Genomic DNA, 21017 nt, shown 5'->3' on the forward strand with positions numbered 1-21017 from the left:
TAAATATCCTTTATTTTGTAGACAACAGCAGATATTTATTATCCTTTTTTTCATAACCTTCATTGCCAAGTTGAAGCTATATTTTGACAATGCTTATTATTGATTGTCCACTAAGACTGTTTTTAATGTACCTACCAGACTGCTATAGATATGACACATTATCCAATAATTTCTAGACTAATAAAAAAGCAATGCAGGTTTAACTTAGTCAGAGTTCATTGTTATTCTCTTCAAAAAACGTTCCCTAGCAAATTTATACATGCAGTTCAGCAGTTCTGCCACTGTATTCTTCCTTTAAGATAACATTTTAATACTTCCTAATTCAATCTGGAAATCTAAAATCAACTAAAATCTTCATCCTTTGAATAAAATATGCCAAGAAATTATATTCTTGGTTTAATCCCTTATCCAAGTGTATGCAAACAAAGTTTACTCGTGAAGTAACTTCATGATCAGGCAACTCTCATATGGAGGCTAATGACTTTACATCACTTGCCTTAGTATCTCATTTCCTTTGAGCTGAAATTAAAGAGCAAAAGTCAGAGAACGTCTTTGGTGAATATAGAGATAGCTAAGCAGGCTAGTTCTACATGTGTGTGCATGCATGCACACACAATACTTTTCTGGTTGTTTTCAATAAATAACATTGTTGGCTGACAGTTTTGACCCACAACTTCACCTTAAACAACTGATACTTCACTAATTTTTAACCTAAAAACCCCTTAAAAGTCCAATTCTTTCCCACTCTCTCATCTGAAAATGCCATCCCATCTTCATTTGGAGGAGAGAAACCCTGCTACATTTCAGAGATCTCACAAATGTTTAAAACAGCATATGAAATAAATTTCATTATTAACATCACACCTTCAATGAGTCAAGGATACATATTTAGGGATACATATAAAATGAATATATATTTAGGGATTTCTCCACATATAATAACTTTAAAATACTAATACTTTTTTTGAGCATAAAGATTGCATTAATTCACTTGAGAAACAAGAAATCTAAAAAGTATAACAGACTATACTAGCTATCCAGGTATTTAGAAATGCAGAAATAGAATCAGATCATTTGTTACAGGGAAGTTAAGAATACCCAAAGGTGGTTTAAAATGAACCAAATACCCTTTGAAAAACTAGAGCAAATAAAAGAAAATGATGATACAGATACAATGGAATAATTTAAAAATCACATTAATAAATTTAGCAACAGCATGCTTTAGAACAAAAATGTAAATGGAAGAGGAGAAGGGAATAAGAAACAGGGATGAGAACAGTGAAGCCATAATCAAAGGATTAACACAATCACTAAAAGCAGAAATTAATTACAGATATAAAAGTGCAATAGCTTAAAAAAAAAAAGATGCAGGAAAAAGAATATAGAAACATGGGATCACTTCATAGCAAAATTGGAAAGAGATCTTACAGTGAAGAGACCATATACATATAAAATCCTAAGAAACATGAATAAGGAGATAAAAGAAAAACTTGAAATAATCAAGGAGAAAACCTGGCTGGTCTTCTTCCAAAACTTATGGTAAGATAGTAATGAAATAAAACTGATATAATGTTAACTACTAACCATACAGTGGAAGAATGTTACAAGAAACACAGCAAAGCAAATTATTATTATTATTGCCCAAGACCCCATCGAGTCAAAGACTCATCTGGGAGGTCGTTTTATTATACACACACAGCTTATCATACAGTGCTTTAAACACACTCAAATACTCTGCTGACACCACACTCTCAGGTAAAAAATGTCTCGAGTGCACAGATATTCCCCCCCCCCCATGTCCTGAAGGCACAGAGGTCTGACATGCAGCAGTTTACAGGCCAAAGTTAACCCTGTGAGAATGGCCAGTCCATAACAGAGTGCCAACAGCATCGAACGATTCTTCCCCTTCCAACTACTAACTACACTCAGACTTGCTTAAGTTTTTGCCTGAGCCACTAGTAGCAGAGAGACAACCAATTGACCAACCTTTGCTGGAAAATCTCCTGGAGAAGATGGAATAAATACAGAACTTATTAAATATGCAGGCATCCTGTTCATCAAATGACTTTTAAAATTATTTAACATCTGGCAACAAGGAAAAATCCCAGAAAGTGAGAATATGGCAGTTATCATACTAATATATAAAAAAAAGTGATAAGTGCACCTGCAAAAACTATAGAGGAATAAGTTTCCTAAATAATGGTTATAATTTATGTGCATGAGTATTAACTTCAACATTTAAATCATGTGATTATCCTAAGACCCCATGGAGTCACAGACTCATCTACAAGATTCCTTTGTCATACACACAGCTCATCATACTGTGCCTTACACACATTCGAATTCTCCGCAGACAACACTCTCAGGCAATGCATTTCCAATCATTCACAGCTCTCCATACAAAAATCCTGTTTCTCACTCCCTTGCTCACACCCTCCTTACACTGCTTCTAGGGATGATCTCTTGTTTTTGTCCAATCCCCCACCATAATGCCCTGATAAATTTGTAAATGAATGATTCATACTAGTACCACAGCTTCCACACCTACTGATGATAACTGCTGTGTTCCAACTTTCTGCCAGATATTGTTAAATAATTTTAAGTCATTTGACTTAAAATTATTTATGTCAAAAAAATCAAATATGTAGAAGATAAATTTTGTGACGAACAAAACAGCTTTTGAAAAGAACAGTCATGTATTAACCCAGCTTTTAGATTAAAAATTCAATGGAGAAGCATTGTGAATTCAACACAGAAATACACAACATTTGTAGATTGCCAGAAAGTCTTTAACAGAGTCTTAAGGAATAAACTGTGAACAATACTCAAGAAGATAAACATTCCAAATTAACTGTGTACAGTAATAACTATATATATAAGAATCAATAAAAAAGTTAGAGAATAGGTATCAAAAACAGAGGAGTCCAAAGATGGCCATTGTCACCACTCTTATTTAATATCTCTATAAATGAAATAGTAAAGAAATGAAAGAAAATATAAAACCAGCATTTAAACTAGATTTCAGAACTATATTTAATACCTCCTTTTTGTATGCAGATTACCAAATAATAATAGCAAGAAGCAAAGAACTCAAAATGTTAATATACTCTTTAAACATAATTGCCAAAAAAAAAATTGGAATGCAAATATCAACAGACAAAACAAAAATCATGGTTTTTAAAGGACCATCTCCAGTCAACAGTAAAATAATGATTCAAAATAAAATTTTAGAACAAATAAACTTTTTAAGTACCTAAAATGTGCTGTTTCATATACAAGAGAAGCTGACATTCTTATCAAACTCAAACTTATCAAATCTAAAGATAACAGGGATGATCAATAACATTTTCAAACCTACCCAAATTCAAAAGCATACAAAAATAAGTTAATAAAATCTTGGCAAAACCTTCTCTACAGTATGGAAGTAAATTATGGACCATAAAAACTGCAGGGGGAAAAATAGGCAAGATGGGATATTTAGTAGGGTGTTGCTACAAACCAAGGAGCACAGAGGGTGGGGACCAGAAGATGTTTAGACAGTTGAGCTTGGCAAGTGCAAGAAGAATGATTGTTATGGGAGATTTTAACTACAGCAGTATAAATTGGAGAGAGGAAGATGCATGTAGCAATAAGGGAATGGAATTTCTAGAATTCTTGAGGAAAACACATATCTTAGGCAACATGTAATAGAGGACAAGAGGTTCAAGAGTTTTGGATTTGGTCATAGCATCAGAAGAGTTGACAATAACTGAGATGACATCTCTCCCCCCAGTTGGAGAGAGTGACCATGTGGTTTTGACTTGGAAGATGAATAGACTGCAGGAGTATCAAAGCGACGGGAACATATGTGAAATTATAAGGCAGGTGATTATCTAAGTCATAGACATCAACTTGGGGAAGTTTCATGGAGAGAGGAATAAACTGGAGGAAGTAGGGGGAGACGAGATCTAGGGCTGATGATTGATAGAAACCTGAAATTCAAGGGACATATAGCAAAGGTGGTGAAGGTAACACAGAGGATTGGTGCAATATTGAGAAGGATGCTGACCTGTAGAGATAAGAGTTATCAATCCATTGTATAAGACCCTGATCAGATCATGATCAGACTATTGTTCTCAGATTTGCTCCCCAGGAATTGAAGGGAATAAATTAAATGTAGAAAGTGTACAGAGGCAGATAACAAAGACTGTTTCAGGACTGTACAATGTTAGTTATGAGGATTGGCTGAGGGTATGTGGACTGCAGAGTTTGGTGGATAGAAGGAGAAGTGATTGAGACTTTTAAAGTGTTGAGAGGTGGTTACAGGGTTGACACTGGGGAGTTCTTTCGCTTGGTTGAACAGTGGGAAGGAGTGATGACAAGGGGCCATCCTTGGAAGTTACGAAAGGAAATTGTGAGCAAGAGGGGGAGGAGTGGTTTTTTTTGTGTGGAGGGTGGTTGAACCGTGGAATGCATTGCCTGATAGAGTAGTGAGAGCAAGAATGGTCAATGAGTTTAAGGAGTGGTATGATAGACTTTGTGTTTCCTAGGAAGAACTTCCTGTGATGAGTCTTTTGACTCCTTGGAGGCCTAAATAATAATAATAGTAATAATGAAATTCCTATGAAGGATGGCAGGCTATTACTCTCTGGGACAAAACAGAAGCATAGAAATATGTAACCTAAAAATAGACTTGGTATTGACAAAATATACAAATATCAAAAGAAGTGGATTAAGCATATTTAAAGAACGTACAGTTCAAGACTACCCAAGAAATATGCTCTGATACCACCCAGTTGGATAATATAGAAGGAATGACCAAGAAAAGATGAAATGAGACCAGAACATGCAATTGGGCCTAAATCCCAATTTAGGATTTAGGCCCAATTGCATGGAAAGAATGATGATGATTTCAAAGCCCTTCACAGTAATATCAGTGCAAATCAGTGCAACCTAAAAAAACCTTAAACTGTAAGGAGGATAGGTTTAAAAGATTTTCTCTTCATATAAGATTTCATCTGACCAGGATAGTCAGACTTCACTGAGAAAGGCTGTAAAAAGAAAGTGAAAACACTGTAATGAAGACTGAACAAGAATAATGAAAAAATTGTGTATCTATGATTAAGGTAAATCTCTTCCCGCTATTCCACAAACTATTTACAATATGCCTCATCAGAAAACTATTTAGTAGCTTTGATGCCAATGTTTCTTGGCTCTGTATTTCTTCAAATGTACCATATGCTTGTATTGTCTGATGTTTGCCAACAACTTGAAAGCATGCTTTTATCCAGCCTGTTTTCAAAAATAGAAATACAATTAAACCATCGAATTACTGTCCTTTTGATCTGACTATAATACTCTTGAAAAGAATTGGAAAGGTCATTAACAGCTAACTGCTTACCTACTTAGATACTAATTAATTAGTGATCACCAATATGGATTCTGTTATTCTCATTCCATAGCAGATCTCCTAGTCATCCTTGTCTACCTTTGGACATAGGCATGAAAATGTTTAGAAAATCTCAGGTGAACACTTTGATATTTCCAAGGCATTATTGACCCTAGCATCATTGCTGTTTTACTAAGCTACCATCTTATGGTATTCCTCCTTCCCTTTGTGAATGTTTGCCAACTTTCTTGCAGGTCATCGTTCCCTTTCATCAGATTTTTCATTAATGCTGGTGTAGCCTAGGGCTCTGTCTTTTCACCTGCACTCTTCCTTCTATGCATTTTCTTTCGTAACTTTGCATATGATGGTATTCTCCACTCCTGTTTTTCTCTTAAATGCTATATTCCTGCAATGTCTTCTCTAGGCATTTTGAACTACCCTCTATTGTGTATTTGTATGCAAGCAACTATTGGTCAATATCCACATACATTTCAGCTTCAAACTTATCACCCTCCTTTTCCATTCACTGCACCTTGGAATATTCTTCCCTGATAATTGTAGCCCTCAGGGTCTTCAAGAAACACATCAATAAATTGCTTTATTTTAACCACTTATCCACACATGGCACTAGCATGTCATAGGTCTTGGGATTTCTTTTATGTAAGACTGCTGTATATATCAGTCTTTTATATAAGATCGATATATACAGCAAGAGAGTTTGATGGAAGATCAGAAATGTACAGACTCGCTACAAAGAGGGAGGAAAAAGATAGTGTAAGTTAAGATGGAGGGATGAAGTAGAAGAAACACCAGGAAGATTTTTGGAGAGGCTTATATCCTGCAGAAAATGCAAAAAAAGGAAACAACCAAAAATCTCTCTTGACCTAGTTTTGAAAACTCACATTATTATTACATGACACCTCCAAAGAGCCCAAGGTCTCATTGCAGAGGGAATTTCAATCTATGCAATCCACTGTCCACTCTAAAGCCTCCATCTACACCAGGGGTCACCAACTTATGACACATATGCTAGAAGTAATGCATTGGTCCTAATGATCCCAATAAAAAGTAAGCCTATTTATGCAAAAAGTATTATCCAAAAAACAATTTGTAGAAAAAAAAAGCTAAAACTTAGTTATAATTTTTAGTGATTTTATTGTTTCATTCACATCTTTTGCACATTCACTTGTTTCATCTTGAGGCTCCAAGTGTTAGCAACAGCGGTATGTCGCAGGTTTATGTCAGTCAGTTTACAACTGATATACGCTATGGAGTTATGCTTTGTTCATCCTTTGTGAATGTTTGCAGTTTTGTACTTTTTGGAAAATTTAAGCCTTGTTTTTACATTCAGCTACCCATCACAGTGCAAAAGAAAAACAGAAGGTGATAGTAAGAGTGAATTCTTTGAACAGTGGGAAATGAGGTCTTGTTAATAGTGAATATGTCAAGAAAACTGTTGCGTATTGTTTGGGAACACAATTTCTCACATAATAAAAGCTATGATCTTAATAGACACTATAAAACACAATATGAGACTGAAATAGAAGGAAAACTGAAGCTAGTGCTTGGGTCTGAGTTATGGAGAAAATATGTGATTTAGAAAAAGGAAGAAATCAAAAGAAGGTGAACATGTTTGTTAAAAGAAGTTATAAAAGTTTGGTGATGACAGAAGCATCCTATGAAATTGCTTTAGCATGGGCCAAAAAAAAGAAGTCTTTCTCTGATGGAGAAGAAACTGTTAAACCTTGTCTCCAAATATTTGCAAGATGTCTTGGTTATAAAAAAAAGATATATATATATATATATATTTATATATCAAAAGGACAGTAGACAAAATTGCTCTGTCAAAGCAAACAGTTACAAAATGTACTGAAGTAATCTCTCTCATGATGTATCTGGGCAACTGAAAGACCTTGTCCATTCTTGTACTTTATTTTCTTTAGCATTGGACGTATCTGTCACATATGTGATGTAGCTCAGTTATGCATTTTTATAAGCGTTATTGATAATTTTAACATTTTTGAAGAACTTATTGGTTTTAAATTGCTTCATGGAAAAACAAGATGATCAGACATATTTCGGAAAGTGAAATCATGCCTAGAAAATCTACAAGTTGATTCTGGCAAACTCATCAGTTTGTACTGATAGAGTGCCATCAATGATGCGGAATAAATTGCAGAATAGAGGGGATAAAAATCGGCATGGGACTACTGAAATTAGTGACATGTATATCGGTTCTAAAGTTGGTACAAGAACTAAAGGGAATCTGCAATTTTTGTATACAAATGCAAGAAGCATTCGAAATAAGAAGGAAGAATTTTTGGCATTAGTCAGTGAAATCTCACCAAAAGTTATAGGCATTAGTGAAACTTGGCTGTCAGCAGAAGATGTGGTCACTGAAACTGAATGTGATGGGTACAGTATTTTCAGGGAGGATAGAGAAGATAGAATGGGGGGAGGAGTACTGTTGATGATAGCTGATGAGTTGCAGCCGAAGAAAGTAGTATATCAAGATGATAGACATGTGAATGATAGTACATTTGAGGCAGTCTGGTGTGAAATAGTGACCAACGCAACCAAATATACAGTTGGTTGCTGCTATAGGCCAGGGGGTATAAGGGGTGATATCGAATTCATGCATCAGCAAATTAGTGCAATGAGTGCAGGGAGATTATTATGGGGGATTTTAATTATGGTGATATCATTTGGAAGGATGAAATATCACATAGCAAAAAGGAAATGGAATTCATACATCTTCTACAAGATAATTACTTGAAACAGCACATAACTGATGCAGGGACATGTGGTGTGAAAATGTTGGACCTGGTCATTGGTTCGGAGGATATATGTATAAGTAAGGTGTCCTCATTACCTCCAATTGGTGAGAGCGATCATGTGGTATTGACTTGGGAGGTTGCAAAATTTGTGGATTTCTCTCTTTAGAAGGGTTGCACCCTTCGATTGGGATAGGCCTAAGTTCGATTCTTGTCCTGACGGGAGGAATCTTTATGTGGGCCTTTTCAATCGAAGGTGAGTTAGCAGATCTCATACGGAGGCTGCAGAGTTTTTTATCCCAGAAACTCCAGTTTTTCATCCTGCATACAGACAAATCGGCCCTTCAGAACACAAGCAATTTACAGACAAAAAAATAGGTTGTGGTGGGCAGTAGATGGCATTGATGGAGATGATTGGTAGTTTAGGTTCGGTGTAGTGGTGGAGATAGTTGTATAGTAGGTGTCCTCCCACGATGCGTCTTTGGACTCCTTGGAGGTGTCATGAATAATAATAATATGGAACTACAGGTTAGGCAATTATAACAATCTTTGGAGTGAGCTTGCAACAGTCCCATGGCAGAGCATATTGCAGGGGAAAGATGTTAGCAGTGCTTGGGACAAAATCAGTGGGTATCTGAGGAAGGCAACATCAGATTGTGTCCCCATGGTCAGGAAGACAAACAAGGTAGGCGTTAGATGGATGAGTAGTAGCATCGAGCTTGATCTGCAAAAAAATAAAATGTTATGGAGAATTTACAAGGAAAAAGGCGATCAGTACACCTATGAGCAGTATAGGGGGCTCAAGCTAGGAAGGTTACCAGCATAGTAAGAAAAGCTAAATCAGATTATGAGAATACCTTAGCTAAGGAGATCAAGGATAATCCCAAAGAGTTCTTCTGCTACGTGGCAGGTAAAAGGAAGAATGACTTCGGAAGGATAACCTTAGCGGGTGCTGATGGTATTGAGATGACCAATTCAAATGTAATAGTAGAGTTACTGAGTGATCACTTTTCAAAATCTATCGCCAAAGTGAGAATATCTCTGTACTTGTAGCAATAACTAATGTGAGAATTGAAGTTAAGAAATCAGAGATACTTAGTATATTGCAAAATTTAAATGTGAACACTGCTAGAGGTTTAGATGGAATATCAGCTTGGATGTTGCATGAATGTGCAAAGGAATTGTCAATGCCTCTTACTTGGTTATTTTACTAAAGTTTGAACTCTGGTATGGTACCTAGGGAGTGGAAGGAAGGCAAAGTAGTTCCTTTGCATAAAGGTGGCTCTAAAACTGCAGTAGTTAATTATAGACCAATCATCATCTCGGGAGTGGAGGTAAAAGTATTGGAAAAGTTGGTTAAAGACAGAATTCAAGAATGGGTGGATCAGGATATGATACTCTATAGGGGCCAACATGGTTTTGTTAAAGGTCGATCCTGCATCTTAGCAATTTATTAGCTTTTTATAATAGAATGACATCTGAGTTGGACAAAGGAAATGGCTGCACAGTGGCACTTCTGGATTTTGCTAAGGCTTTTGACAGGATACATACCCCATGGCATACTGTTGCGCAAATTGAGGCAGATGGGGATGGATACTAAACGGGTGATATGGATAGGAGAATGGCTCAGGGGGGACCTATGGAGGAACAGAGCCCATGATTTGAGAGGTGACCAGTGGTGTGCCTCAGGACTCTCTGCTTGGGTCTTTGTTGTTTAATTTGTACATAAATGATATAGGAAATGGCTTAATGGGAGATATTCACATGTTTGCTGATGACGCAAAGTTGGGTAGCGCAATAAAAAAATCAAGCTGATGTTAAGAGTTTGCAGGATGATTTAAGTAAGCTGGTAAAATAGGCAAAAGGTAATGGATGTCAGTTCAATGTGGAAAAGTGTAAAGTTATGCATTTTGGGATTAAAAGATTACAGTTGTTACCCAAAAGATTACCCTAAGTCAGTAGCCTACATTAATCTCTTAGAGATTGATGAGGGTAGGGACTTAGGGGTGTGTTAGTAGATAGGGAGATGAAGTTCAGGGGACACATTGCTAAGGTGTCCAAGATTGCACACAGGATCACTTGGTTATTGAGGAACACGCTAACATCCAGAGATAAAGAGGTCATTATTCCCCTTTATAAAGGGTTGATACTTCCACATTTGGATTACTGTGCCCAGGTCTGGCCACCTGGATTCCTTGGAGATGAAGAGGTTGTGGAAAGGGTTCAGAGGAGAGTGACTAAGTTGGTGAGTGATGTAAAAAATGCTCCCTACATTGATAGATTGAGAGCTTGTGGATTGCAGAGGTTGGTTGATAGGAGGAGGAGAGGGGATATGATAGAAACATTTAAATTGCTGAAAGGTTTTTATAAGATCGATGCAGGGAAATGCACCCCATGTGGTGGCCAGGGTTAAAGAATAGTCCCAATGTAGCCCATGCATGTCGTAAAAGGCGACTAAAATGGGTACCCAGTAAGCGGGGGTATAGCCAGGTTCCTTCTTGTAAGGTTGGGCGCAGGGCTAACAACTCTGTCCTGTAAAAACCCAACTAATTTTCCTGTTGAAAGGAAAATTAGCTGGACGGACTTCACGGAACAACCTGGACAACAGAAAAAGGATTATGAATATTGGTTTGGAAGCTGGAATGTCTTGAGCCTGAACAGACCAGGAACATTGAAGAGAGTGTGTGAGGAACTACAGAGATATAGAGTGCAGATAACAGCATTGCAGGAAGTGAGATGGATCGCATCCACTGTTTTTTACAGTGGATGCAATCAAAAAGCCTTTGGTACATTTTTGGTTAATAAAAAAATGGAAACACTTCGTTCTTGATTTTAGACCAGTTAACGAACAACTTTGTGTACTGAGAATAAAGTTTAAGATATTCAATATTTCACTTATATGTGCACATGCACCAACTGTGAGGACCTTGTGAAGAAGCAAGATGAATTTCTATGAATTATCGGAGAAGATATATGATCAGGCACCGAAACATGATGTAAAAATGGTTCTAGGAGACATGAATGACAAAATAGGAAAGGAAGAGATGTTCCGACCAACAATTGGAAGAGATAGTGCACACGAAGAAAGTAATGAAAATGGCATTGAGACTAATTGATTTTGCACGTAGGAAAAATATGATCATATGTACAACCTGTTTTCCACATAAAAAAGTACATAAAGTTACCTGGAGATCGGCAGATGGAATAATGGAAAATCAGATAGATCATGTGATGATTGATAGATGACATGCGACAGATATCATTAATGTAAGAAGTTTTAGAGGAGCGGATTGTGATACGGATCATTACTTGTTAAGAATTAAATATAAACAAAGGATAAAAATTAATAAAGTAGGTAGAGGAAAGAGAACACCAAGGTATGACATCCAAAAATTAAAAAATGGCAAAATCAGACAAAATATATTATTATTATTATTATTATTACGTAACACCTCCAGGGAGTTCAGAGACTCATCGAGGGAGGGCACCTACTCAACCATTCTCCGTCTCCACCAACTACAACTACATTCATCATCTACACCAACACCATCTACTGCCAACCACCATCACTAGTATTTTCACAGATAATCGCAAACATCCATGCCCACGACAGGATTCGAACCCGCAGGCTGGAGAGTGGATACGCTAACCACTCGGACAACCAGGCCGGCAAATAATCCACATTGTTTGTACAAGATAGATACTGATAAGAAGCAATGCTGAAAGAATATGTCATTTCACTGTAGTTTTTTGTTTCACATGGGTATGTGATAGAATGGGTTATTTAGTTTTAAGTAAACCATGTATTTTTGTTTAAATTCAATATTATTGGTATGCACCAATGTGTGGTAGAACAATGGCAGCAAAGCCATCATTGTTGAATGAACTGGATTTACATGATTGTGTTCATTGCATGTGTGTGTGTGAGATGTAAAAGCTAAAGAAATTATGGAGGGAGAGTGAAATTGGTGAACAAGTATGTAGTAAGTGTTTTAAGAGTGAGTGTTAGTTGGATGGAGATAATGAAGCAAGTGTTATTGAAATAGACGGTATCGACAGTAGACCAGAAAATGTTAATGTAAAAATTCATGTTGAAAGTGTGGTTGTGGAAGTACAGGAGAAACAAAATATACTTAAATAAGGAAATAGCAAGCTTGCACGTTATAATGCACAGGACAATGCACGAAATCAAAAACATGCAGAAACATCGAGATCAGCAAGGCAGAGAGGAGAAAGAAGCATGAGGTCCAGGGAATGAATCGAGATCACATGAATAAATGAGTGAAAGAAGGTCAGAAGAAAAATTTGTATTAAGATTCTTATGATCAGAGGAGTAATTATTGAAAGAGCAATAAAATCCTGTTTCCTGGTGCAAAAATTAATAATATTAGTGATACCATCCAGATACAGAAAGGTAAAGTGAGAAAAACTAATTTTCTTGGTTGGTACTAATGACCCAAGATATGATAAGTATTCCATGAGGGAGGATATGGAGGATTTGTTGCACAAAGGGAAAAAGAGGAGCAAGAAGGTGAAGATTGTACATGTTCCTGCCACACAATGATAGAAGCAAAATGAGGAGGGCACTGATAGCAAACAAATCGTAATGCAGGTTGTGAAAAAGAAATGATGTAGGATTTGTGGATCTATGATATGAGTTTGACAGGAAGAAGGATTTGTATAATGCTGACATTCTGCACTTAAATAGTTTTCATGCCAGGTGTCTAGAGAGCTTTGTTCACTGGGAGTGCTTAAGCACAGAATCAGGAAAATTTAAGGAAATAGGGTCGATGTGTGTGTAGGCACACAAGGTGAGTGAGTAAGAACGACCAACAAATGTAAAATCTAGTCTGCCAAGCAAAATATCAAATAAGATAGTCAACTCAGGAAATAAAGAGGCTTAAAGAGATCTATAGTTTCTATATAGACAAAACGAGAGGGAGGAGTTTTTGGCATTGTTTAGTGGAACCATGCCAAAAGTTATAGGCATTAGTGAAACTTGGCTAACAGCAGATGATGCAGTTACAGGGATAAAATGTGAAGGATATAGTATTTTCAGGAAGGATAGAGAAGATAGGATAGGGGGGGGGGGGTTACTGCTGATGATAGCAGATGAATTGTAGCAAAAAAGAATAGGAGATAGGTAGGATTGTGGCTGTTCATTTAAAGAAGTTTGGTGTACTGTGTTGAGAGAAGAAATAAATGAAGAAAATGAGGATGAACATACAAATAATATGACTATAGATAAAAAATGGGAAGGGATCAAGAATAAAATTACTAAAGTGACTGAAGAAGTCCTCGGATTCAGAAACAATGATAAAAGAAATGAATGGCATGATTTGGAATGTAGAAAATGTGTTGAAGACAGAAACACAGCTCGTCTAAAGATGCTTGAACAAAAATCTCGAGCAAATGAGAATGAATTTAGAGAAAAATGAAAACAAGCCAAAAAGATTTGTAGAAGAAAGAAATGTGAATGGGAAAAGACAAGGCTAAATGAAATTGAGATTTTGAAGAATACAGGACAAATTAAGAAAATGTATAATAAGATAAAGGAAATTAAAGGTGGATTTCAACCCAGAACAACTTTCTACAGAGACCATGAGGGAAACTTGCTTAGCGGAAAGGAGGACATTTTGAAGATCTCCTTCAGGACAAAACAAGCTTGGAAAATAACGTTCCAGAAGAAGATGAGTTTAATGAATCCCTGGCAAGTATGGGAAAAGCTGAGACAGAGGAAGCACCAGAATTAAACTAGGTGGAATTAGCCCTAAAGAGAATGAAAAATAATAAAGCACCTGGTGAAGATGGAATACCAGTTGAGCTATTAAAATATGGTGGGCAATCACTATTAATCAAAATACATAAGTGCTTGTCAGAGGTATGGGAAACTAAATCTATGCCTACTGAATGGGACACTGCTATTATCGTTCCTATACATAAGAAAAATGACAAGTCTCTGTGCCAAAATTATAGAGAAATATCACTGTTAGCAGTAATTTACAAAATATTTGAAAGGGTACTGGCAACTAGATTGGAACCCTTTATAGAAAAAACGCTGGGTGACAACCAATATGGTATGATAAATCAACAATAGACCAGATTTTTACAGTAAGAACTATAATGGAGAAATGCTAAGAGTTCAATATCAGTCTGCACCATTTGTTTGTGGACTTTAAAACAAGCCTATGATAACAACAATAGAGATAAGCTATTTAAAGTCATGGAGGAATTCCAAATTCCTTCTAAACTGATAAGATTAGTTAAAATGACACTCAGAAATACCATGGGTAGAGTGCAAATACAGGGCAAACTCACACCTGAGTTCAGGATTACGACAAGGAGATCAACTATCAACAATGCTTTTCAATCTATGCCGTAAAAGAGTAATATGAAATGTAATTATAAACAGAGGTGGAACTATTATGAATAGAAGTCTACAGCTTTTGGCTTTTGCAGATGATGTGGACTGTACTGCAAGGACTGAGATAAGCCTCAGAGAAGGTTATAGACAAATGAGAGAGGAGGCAAGAAAAATGGGACTACAAACAAATGAAACTAAAACAAAATAGTTAATTGTTGCCAGAGATAAACAAAAATTGGATAACAGCCAAAGTTTCACAGTAGATGAAGAAGCCTTTGCATGAGTCCAGCAGTTCAAATATTTGGGTTCAGTAATAACAGAAAGTAATGATATGTCAGTTGAAATTACCAATAGAATAGCTGCTGCAAATAGAACTTATTATAGTATTCAGCCACTATTAAAATCTAATTTGATTTCGATAAAAAGTAAAATCCAGCTATATAAAGTAATCCTCAAACCTGTACTTTTGTACGACTGTGAAACATGGACAATGATCCAGAGAGATCAAAACCGATTACAAATATGGGAACGAAAGGTATTAAGAAAGATATTTGGCCCAATTAATGAGAATGGACTTTGGAGAGCGAGGAATAACAAAGAAATAATGGAGAAATTTAATGAAGTGGATATTATTACTGAAATAAAAGTTGAGAAGACTGAGATGGCTAGGACATGTTCAGCGAATGGGGGATGATAGAGCTGTAAAAAAAAAATAAAAAAAAAAAAAAAAAGGTCTTCATGTCTGGACCAGGTGGATCTAGGCCCAGAGGATGACCAAAAAGGAGGTGGCAATGGACTGTAATGCCAAGGAGTAGTAGTAGGGGAAATGCTTCAACTGTATGATAGTGATGGAAGAACAAGAGGTCATCCCTGGAAATTAAGGAAAAGTGTGGTTAACAAGGGTGTGAGAACGAGATTTTTCGTCTGGAGGGTGGTGAATGAGTAGAATGTATTGCCTGAATCAGTTGTGAGTTCTTCATCTGTAAATGAATTCAAGAACAGATATGAGAGATATTGTTTTGATAGTTTGGGTCTTCTGCAATGAGTCTACTGACTCCATGGAGATATCCATAATAATAATGATAGGTAAAGCCACTGGGACTACAACTTTGCTTGAAAACTTTTTCTGTTCTCCTTGACTAAAATATCACTGCACTATACACCAAGTCACTGTGTGGAAAAACATTAAATTTGCAGCATGTTATGTTACTGGTTGTGAAATGTGAATAAAATTAGAGCAAGTGGATTAAACAGAAGAGAATTCAGAGAATATTGTGAAATGTTAGATTTGGAATAGGGTGATTTCGTTCTTCATTGTGAGGTACACTGGCTTTCTAGAGGTCAGGTTCTGAGTAGATTTTGGATACTGAAAAATACTGTTCCTTATTTTCTAGAAGAGAAAAATGAGCTGCCCGAGGAAAGAGCCCTTTTATGTGATGACAATTGGCTGTTTGATTTAGTTTTCAGTTGATGTTACCAGCCATTGTAGTGAGCTAAATTTGAAACTGCAGGGCAAGAACAAATTATTTCCTAGCTTAGTAAATGATATCAACGCGTTCAAAATAAAGTTAAAACTGTTTAACTCTTAGTTAGAAAATGCAGATTTGAGCAAGTTTCTGCACTTAAAAGGGAAGAGTGAATGTGCTGAATATAATGGCAATTTTTTAGAAAATATATTGAAAAAATCAGATTATTGCAAGAGTCAGTTGAAAGTCGTTATTGTGATTTTCCTAAAGAAGAGAACTGCATCCTTGCATTTATAAACCCATTTTCACTTAGTGAACAAAAAATTATAAAGATGCCTATTAATATACAAATGGAACTCATTGATTTGAAAACAAATTCATTACTGAACATGTAAATTTGATGAGCTTCCCTCAGTCCAAAATGCTTCCGACATGATTAATTTCTTGCAATCATTACCCTGTGAGCATTTTCCATAATTAAGAAAATTTGTCCATGGGTATATCTATCATTTCAGAATGACATACAGATGTAAACAAGCATTTTCTTTCATGAAATTGATTAAAAACAAAATGGGGTTGCAAGTGACTGATTCAAATTATTATTATTATTTGACACCTCCAGGGAGTCCAAAGACTTATCGAGGGATTCTAGTGGTAAGACTTATACGTTGGTTAGACATAACTGGTAATTAATTTACGGAATTAACAACGCATATAAAGTAAATTAATTAAAGATAACTTTAATGAATCACTTCTATATTTCGACAATGTCACATTGTCATCTTCAGGAACATAAAGATATGGTATGTGCACTACAGGAACTAACAAAGCAAATGAGGACATAACAAAGCAAACCTCATTTGCTTTGTTAGTTCCTGTAGTGCACATACCATATCTTTATGTTCCTGAAGATGACAATGTGACATTGTCGAAATATAGAAGTGATTCATTAAAGTTATCTTTAATTAATTTACTTTATATGCGTTGTTATCGAGGGAGGGCACCTGCTCTACAACTCTGTCTCCACCATTCAATCCACCTACTGACTGCAACTACACCAACGCCACCTATTGCCGACTACTACTACTTCCACAGACAATCGCAAACATCCATACCCATGGAAAGATCCGAAACCGCAGCCCTTTGGCTAGAGAGCAGATACGCTAAGCACTTGGCCGGCCAGCATGGCTGGCCAAGTAGTTAGCATATTTGATGTATTCTCTGCTACTCTTAGTAACTAATTTAACTCCAAACATTAAATGTTGGGTGAAATCAAAACAGACACAAAAGTCTAATGGTGATTATTAGTCAGGCCTCCATGGAGTCAAATGACTCATTGTGGGAGGTCCTTTCTAAGAAACACAAGTCTATCATACCACTCCATAAGCGCATTGACCGTTCTCATTCTAACCACTCTGTCAGGCAATGCATTCCATGGTTCAACCAACCTCCATGCAAAGAAACCACTCCTCACCCCTCTTTCTCACAGTTTCCTTTCGTAACTTCCAGGGATGGCCCCTTGTCATGACTCATTCCCGCTGTTCAACCAAGTGAAAGAACTCCACAGTGTCAACCCTGTAACCACCTCTCAACAGTTTAAAAGTCTCAAACATATCACCTCTCCTTGTTCTATCCACCAAACTCTGCAGTCCACACTCCTCAGCTGATCCTCATAACTAGCATTGTACAGTCCTGAAACCATCTTTGTTATCCGCCTTTGTGCTCTTTATTATTATTATTATTCAGGCCTCCATGGAGTCAAAAGACTCATCGTGGGAGGTCCTTCCTAAGAACATAAAGTCTGTCAAGACTCATCGAGGGGAGGTCCCCTCCCCCCCTAAGAAACACAAAGTCTATCATACCACTCCTTAAACTCATTGACTGTTCTCGCTCTCACCACTCCATCAGGCAATGCATTCCATGGTTCAACCACCCTCCATGCAAAGAAACCACTCCTCACCCTCTTGCAAACAGTTTCCTTTCGTAAATTCCAGGGATGGCCTCTTGTCATCACTCCTTCCTGCTGTTCAACCAAGCGAAAGAACTCCCCCAGTGTCAACCTGTAACCACCTCTCAACAGTTTAAAAGTCTCAATCATATCACCTCTCCTTCTTCTCTCCACCAAACTCTGCAGTCCACATTCCCACAGCTGATCCTCATGATGAAAATTGTACAGTCCTGAAACCATCTTTGTCATCTGTCTTTGTACCCTTTCCACAGTTAATTTATCCCCTTAAAATCCTGGGGACCAAATCTGAGAACAATAGTCTAAGTGTGGTCTGATCAGAGACTTATACAACAGAATAATAACCCTTTTATCTCTGCAGGTCGGTGTCCTTCTCATAATTGCAGCAATCCTCTGTGTTACCTTCACTACCTTTGCAATATGTCCCCTAAATTTCAGGTTTCTATCAATCATCAACCCCAGATCTCTTGTCTCCCCTACTTCCTCCAGTATAACTCCTCCCATAGAGTATGCAGCATCCCATCGATGTTTCCCAAACCTCAAGACCTTACATTTTGCTGCATTAAACTGACATCCCCATTCATTTGCTCATCTATCTAGCTTATTCAAATCCTCCTGCAGGGCTACCACATCTGCACTATTACTAATAACCCTTCCCAGCTTCACATCATCCGCAAACAACTGAATATCCCCTTGCAATCCATGGATAATGTCATTGATATAAAAGTTAAACAATATAGGTTCCAGTACTGAGCTCTGTGGAATCCCACTTGTAACCTTCTGCCTCTTTGATATTGTCCATCATACACAACTCTCTGATACCTATTGGGCAGCCAAACCTGAATCCAGTTGACCAATCTGACATCCAGACCCATGTGCTGCAACTTGAGTATCAGCTTATCATGTGGCACCCTGTCAAATGCCTTTGCTAAGTCTAGGAAAATGGCAGTATATGCCTTTCCCTCATCTAATGCTCTTGTAACTTTATTATAAAAGGCTAGCATATTGCTAAAACAAGAGCGCCCTTTCACAAACCCATGTTGACTCTCACAGATAACATTACCCTCATCTGCCCAATGCTGCAATGTTGGTAAGTAATGTTTATATTGTTTTTATATTAAATCAATACATCATGTCTATATTAACATTTTTACAGGGAGTTTTTAAGGGAGGGCACAAGAGTTATATGCATCTGAACTCGTATGTGAAAAAATTGGTGCATGGAACATAAAAGGTTGGTCTCCCCTGATCTAACACTACATCATCTCCTACTACAAATAGTATTTTTTGTTCTGTAAATTGGTGTGTACTAGGAAAAATGTGCATATATGGATGAAAAAAACCTTGCTACCTGTGTGAGGTCTTCTAACTCGCCTTCCACTGAAAAAGCTCACAGAAAGAGGATTCAATCGTGATTCCTCTCATCACAATGAGAATTAAAAACTCATATCTTTTCTAATGGAAGTGTGCAATATCCCATAGTTCTTCCAGTTGCACTATGGAGGCACATCATAAAATCTCTTTGAAGTTAGTAATGCCTGTGTCACTTAGTTCCTTAACTTATTCATGACTGTTTTAATAATAATAATATTATTATTATTATTATTACCACGGGCTACTCCAGGAGTCCTTAGACTCATCGAGGGAGGCCCTAAACATCATGTTCACACAGCTGTTCAACATTCTCACAGTATCTATCATACCTTGCCTTGAACTCGCTCACTGTCATAGCACCCACAACAGACTCTGGCAGCTTATTCCACTCATTTACCACTCTAAAAGTAAAGAACCCAGCTCTAACACCCCTGCTAACCACGCTCTTGCCCAGCTTCCATGGGTGTCCCCTAGTTCTCCCACCACCAGTCCTGATCTCAAAAATATCATCTGAATTAATCCTATAGAATCCTTTTAGCAATTTGAATGTCTCAATCATATCTCCCCTTTTTCACCTATCAACTAGTTTCTGCAACCCACAAATCTTCAACCTGTTCTCATATGGTGCATTCCATAGACCTGCTATCATCTTAGTCACTCGCCTCTGGATCCTCTCAACCTCCTCCCCATCAAGAAGGAACCGAGGTGACCAAATCTGGGCACAGTAGTCGAGATGAGGTCTTATCAGGGCTCGGTACAGAGGTACAATAACTTGTTTTTTTCTGCTCGTCAAGGTATTTTTCAACAACCAAGTGAGTTGATGAGCTGATTTAGCTACTTTCGCAATGTGCCCCCTAAACTTCATCTCCCTATCCACCAACACTCCCAAGTCCCTGGCCTCATCAATCTCTTGGAGTACAGTTCCACCAATGTGGTATACCGCTGCTAATCTTTTCACTCCGAAATGCATAACCTTACATTTTGTCACATTAAATTGACATCCATTCTCCTTAGTCCAGAACTCCAATCTATCTAAGTCATCTTGCAAGACTTTGACAACTTCTGCATTCACTATCGCCCTACCCAACTTTGCATCATCAGCGAACAAATGAACTGTCCCGCTTAGACCGTTCCCTATATCGTTAATGAACAGATTAAACAGCAGTGGTCCAAGAACAGAACCCTGTGGCACACCACTAGTCACAGGCCGTTTTTTGGACTCTACTCCTGAATAAACTACTCTTTGATATCTCTCCATCAACCACCCAGCTATCCATCTCACCAACCCTATATCCATTCCAATATGTTGTAGTTTACGGATTAGAATTCCATGTGGTATCCTGTCAAACGCCTTTGCCAGGTCCAGCAGTATCACTGTAAACCCATTTCCCTTATCCAGTTCAGTCGTCACCTTGTTATAAAACTTGAGCAAGTTAATGAGGCATGATCTACCCTTCACAAAGCCATGCTGTCCTCTGTACAGTATCTCATTTTCATCAATCCATTCCTGTATTTTTCCCTTGACTACTTTCTCCAAGACCTTGACAACGACTCGTGATATGCTGATCGGTCGGTAATTTGCAACCATAGTCTTGGATCCTACATTATGCAGTGGAACTATTTTCCCCTCTTTCCACGCCTTCGGGACTAAGCCAGACCTGAGACTCAGATTAAACAACATGGTCAAGGGCACTGATAATTCATT

General features: G+C 37.4%; 1 protein-coding gene across 4 annotated transcripts in view; it reads left to right on the top strand.

The window, feature by feature from the left end:
- LOC150102796 (synaptotagmin-1-like) overlaps positions 1-21017 on the top strand; it is a 277762-nt gene that overhangs the window by 203809 nt on the left and 52936 nt on the right. The window lies entirely within an intron of this gene.

This window comes from Typopeltis vanoorti, chromosome 10, assembly GCF_054136105.1.
Source record: "Typopeltis vanoorti isolate ZY-2024b chromosome 10, IOZ_Tvanoo_1.0, whole genome shotgun sequence".
NCBI classification, from domain to species: Eukaryota; Metazoa; Arthropoda; class Arachnida; order Uropygi; family Thelyphonidae; genus Typopeltis; species Typopeltis vanoorti.